Raw genomic sequence first — 5577 nt, 5'->3', positions numbered from 1 at the left:
TAAGATAATGAAATAAAATGATACAGTAGCATTTCTTAAAAAATGAAGAATATTTTAAAAATTAAATTTGTTATGCATCAAGAAAATAAAATATATTACATGGTTTTTTTAATAGAAAAATATTGCCTTTTCAATTCGATGGACTAAAATTTTACCGTCCCCGTAACACGAGGCACACGACTAGTCAATAACATATTTTGATAGCCATGTGTGTTAAATGTTGAGTTAAAATTGATGGTAATTTTACAGAATAAAGAATAAATGTCAAAATCTATTTCTAAACAATCACTAAATTCATAACGAGCGGGAAAACAAGAAACACAAACTAGTGTTCAAGAATCTATTTCTTCCCGTTTTCTTAAAAAAAAAAAAAAACAAATTGAAGAAACGACCCTTCTCCAAATGAAATAATTAGGGGTTGCTATGATGTCCAATCAGCAAACACCCCTGCTAGACTCACCAGTAATTAATAAGAGGAGGCGACGGAGTCAAAGTCTTGTGAACGTCTCTACAACTAAGCTAGGTCAGGAGTTTTGAATCATCCCTGTCAGTGTAAAGATGTTTTTATATATTCCTATACAATGGCCTGTAACTCTCTGCATTCGAGGGCCATACACCTGTTCTATCAAATTGAATTAAAATTTCCTACCTAAATTGCAAGGTAGTTGGCCCCTCTGATTCATGATTCCGAGGAAAAAAAATCTTTTACCAAGATCATCAGGACCGAATATTTGTTCCTATCCTTGCTACAACACATGCATGCATGCATGCAAGCTGTTTCCATATACTGGAAATCGTCTTGTCATATACTATTATAAACACTGCTCCAGCGCTCATGGAAATTTCGAGGATGATCTTCTCATTTCGCAATCACTTAAATTATCAAAGAGACTTAATTGATGCGTTAAAGCCGATCCGAAGTGTCCGAATAATTCAATAAAGCTTTATTCTAACACTGATCTCTATCTATTAGCATATGAAACAATGATTATGATTCCAAACTCGATCGAATGTGAGCTTTTTTCATTGCTTTCTGTAAAGGGTTTTATTCAAACTTCATGATTTTGAAAAAAATGAGATCAGATCTCTCGCATAAAGGTTTCCTGTTCATTTATTGATTGGAAAAGGAGAGAGATGCATGATCAAAATGCTATTTCAAGACCTCCACTGCTCAATAAGCCCTTTGATTACAGTGCTACTGATACATTAATGGTGGCTAAAACCGGGTCGACCCTGTTTCGATTACTGCATAATATGAGAATTCACTAGCAACAAAGGAAGGAGATTCTGGAGAAGTGATGTTCAGGCCGTACAAAAATTCTCTCCTGCAAGATAAACCAAGCCCGGTGGCTTTGGCAAGTAAGAGCCAGAGATTCCTATACAGTGGAGTACTGAAAAGAGAGGAAGAGTAGGTTGCCTCCTAGGAGTGGCGAGGACAAGAGGGACGCACGCCTGATCATCAGAGGGCTTTCTCTCCGTTGAAACGCTACAAAGAGAAGCGATGAACATTAATGGTTTTCCGAATCCTAATTAATATTCTGTCTCCATTTCATTTCTGCCACTGTCACGTGAATTTGGCATGGAAACCGAAAAGCTGTTTGATTTTTATATCCTATTTATTTTTATGCTTCAAAAAAGTTTTTGAAAAAAAATTATGACTCCTCAATGAATTTTTTTTTTTATTTTAAATTAATATTTTAAAATTATTTTAATATACTAATATTAAAATAACTTTTAAAAAATAATTACAACGAAACAAATTAGTAAGTAGATTGATGTCTACTTGGAGTCAAATTTATATATAATTTCTTCTTCCATGGTCTCTACTTGGAGTCAAATTTACTATACGCGATTTGATGTCTCCAAAATGTCAAATCACAACATCGATGCACTGCAAGAGAAGGAATCAACACTGTGAAGAACATACAAAATAGAACCATGCAAAATGTATTATATCTTGTCAAAGGATAACAAATAGTACATTCCGAAGATCTAGGCCACAAAAAAAGTTAAAAAAGAGAGAGAGAGAGAGAACGCTCAGATCTTGTATTGGCTTGCCATCAGATGTCTCATTAATGATACTCTAATTTGATTAAAAAAAAAATGTAATTTAAGAGTTATGATAAAATAATACCTTTAAAAAAATTTAGTAAAATAACACATTTTCATCTAGAGAGAAATTTAATTTGAAATATGAAATAATATATAAGTTGATGTTAGCTGTCACTACTATGACAACTAATTTTTTAAAATCAGTTAATTATTTTTTGAAATGTGTTTGTATAATGTATTTCTCAGCTCTAGTGCAATTGACATTTTATAAGTTTAATAATTGTTAAATTAAGTAAAGATGTGAAGCAAATGATTTTATTCAACATAGAATAATTTGTTCCTCATCAATTCAGGTTGAATTGACAATAAGCATGAATAATCAAGAGGTCATATTGTAATGCTTTCATAATCAGACTGCATTATGCGAATGTACATTTAGATTGACACCTCTCATTCTAAATTAAATGAGGTAGCATATGTCATAAATGGATTGAAGATATATTTACCACACTACTGAATAATGCTAACGACAAGGTTTTGTAGAGATGTCAATTAAATTATAATTTGAATGTTGATGATTATTTGTCAAGCTTGTATGAATCAATATAATAATTTTAATATGTTATATAGATATGCCAAATCATATATAATATATATGTTTGGTAGAGCATGTATAATATATTTGTTCATAGACCTTACGAGGAGATATGTGCCCTTAACTTATTTGATGCTCCTGAATGATTTTGATGTCATTTCCACATATAGCTGGGGATTTACTATCTTGACATGTCTGTATAAATATCTATGTTTTATATGCATGAAAATGGTCAAACAAGTTAATGCATGTTTGTTACTTCTACAAACATGAATTGAAATTTTTAAATAACTATTTGTATTTTAAATGTTTGTTGTTAACATCAAATATATAACTTGTTTTTATTTAATAACAATTATGGTCTTGAGAGTATCTTCATGTGAGGCGGCTCTAAACATTCAGATTTTCACTCATAACTTTCAAAACTATAAGGGCTACACTTTAGCTACCACTAGAATGTAAGTATTGCAATATTATTTTGCAATTACATGCATTCATCTTCTCTAATTTAAACTTTAAAAAATACAATTAAACTGACATGTTTGTAATACTAGATGGTGTACTAATAGAGCATTTGATAATATAATCCAACATATGTATTGTTGTTTTATCAGAGCAGGCTAAACAGGTAGCATGGTATCCAGGTATTTTTTGAACTACTTGTTAAATAAAAAAACTTAACTTCATCGAATTATTATAGCTATTCTTCTACAAGTCATGTGGATACCTTATTCAAATGAAAGATTGATAGTTGTTGTAGCTATTTGTACTAGCAAGATAAACATATTGACATTAATGGTCCTATTGATAAATTTTTTAGATGATTAAGTTATATTGCTCCAATCAGGTAATATGATAGTTTAGGTACAAATAACATATTCCAGTTAACATCAATACAAGTAATGTTTTGCATGTCATAAATCATCAGGATAAAAATAATAAATATTACTAGTTAACCCATCATAAAACTTATATATCAAAGTGAGATATATAAAAAAGAGATGTATCCTGTAATTATAAACGAGGAGTAATTCATGGAAATGTTATTTAATTATTGTCACGATTCAAAACCACCACGTCACGTGCCGCTACAGCGAAACTTTTTGTTGTCGTGTGAAATCACGGTATCTTTTTAATCTGTGTGCTAATTGTCTAATTTATCTAAGAAGAAAGAAGAAGAAATTAATACGGTCAATGTATGCAACTCAAAGAACAAGCTTCCTGAATCTTTGGACAGTGAGATCTAGTACGGTAAGTAAACATATGGTCACAGACTAACCACCGGCTGTGAGCGGTGACAACACAGAGGAGGGGTCTCGGGCAGTGTCCCTCACTCGAGGGAGATGTTCGCTGGCTGCTGTCGGGCAGCAGTACAGGCTGCTGCTATTTGCTGCCTCGTCAAGTATATTTGTGCGAGCAAATGAAATGCTAGCTATATGTGCGAGCTTGTGCTTCCATCGCTTTAACTTTAGCAACACCTTGTGATTTTTTGTCCCTACCTTTATTCCTGTCCTGGGGCTTGGGCTAGCTAACTTGTCTTTAAGCAAAGAATGCCTGGAACAGAGGGACAAACCCTCATCTCTCCCTAGAAAACCACACCCACTCGAATTCATCTCTCGTTTTTGTGCCTGTTTACCTGTGTTTTTAAGCTTAGAAGACATCAAATTAAGATTTGTGTTCTGCTCTGCTGACTGTCGCTGATGAAACAGGCTTGATTTGAGGCCTCGAGGGTAGCTGATGGGGGTTTCTCTCGCTCTAATGAGGGTGTTCTTGCCACGTTGTGAGGATATGGAGACTTAAACTTTACCTAAAGAGGTCCCTACAAGATCTTCTTAAGCAAGAAAAGCATGGTCAAGGTCCAAAGCCATTCCATGCCCGCCCATTACCACATAAGTTTTGAGTTTTAATTTAATTTTATTTTATTATCAAGGGTTCTTTTCTCCATTTAGCTGCAACTTTCGTCTTCTTTCACATATATCTTTATCTAGTTTCTATGTGGAAATAAGAAAAAGATCAATATTGGGAAAACAAAGGTACATCAATTTAGCAGTACAGCATGTCAGACCATAGGATTTAGGACTATAAAACATGATGATCTTCTCCTTCAGAGTGGAGTTGCTCTTGCAACGCATCATTGTACTTCTGACTAATGGGACATTACTATTTGACTTTCTTTCTTCATGCGCGATGGTATTTGCTTTTACTATATCATCTGAAATCTATCATCTGAAAAAGCTTTTTATCTATGTTTTTTTTTTAAAAAATTATTTTAATGTATTAATAATAAAAATATATTTTAAAAAATAAAAAATATATTTTTATAAAAAAAAACATTTTAAAAATCAACATTCATCATACTTTCAGACAAACCGAAAAATGGCTATTATTGTCCTTACGTTGCTTTTTATTATCAAATATTTTAACATTTTTCACAGAATTATTATTATATATATATTAATAAATTATAAGTGCAAGTAAAAGGTTAATACCTAGTAGATTACACGATTTATAATCATTATAAATAAGGATGATTCTCATCAAATATTTGAAGTTAGAAATTCAAATTGGAAAGTTTTATATAATAAGTAGTGTAATTTTAGTCAATATTACATAATATACTAAAATAACTAGATAAATTACTATAGCAACTTACAGCATCATAAAATGTTTTTTCAATTTTATTCTTTATTTTTTTAATTGCAACTTTTTATAACCAATGATTAAATTCTAAAAATTTATAAAAGAAAGAAAAATTCTAGAAAATAAAAAGAAAGGTGTAAAACAAGAGAAATTTCAATGTTAATATCAATTCACGTGAAAAAAAATACTTTATAGTTCATCTATAGTTTGTGAAATTTTAATTTTGATATAAAAGTTCATTCTATTTATTTTTAATCCATGAATATAAGGGAGGAGAGAGAAATTCATTA

Source organism: Populus alba, chromosome 3 (genome assembly GCF_005239225.2).
Source record: "Populus alba chromosome 3, ASM523922v2, whole genome shotgun sequence".
In the NCBI taxonomy this organism is placed as follows: domain Eukaryota; kingdom Viridiplantae; phylum Streptophyta; class Magnoliopsida; order Malpighiales; family Salicaceae; genus Populus; species Populus alba.
Note: the sequence above shows the minus strand (reverse complement) of the source record.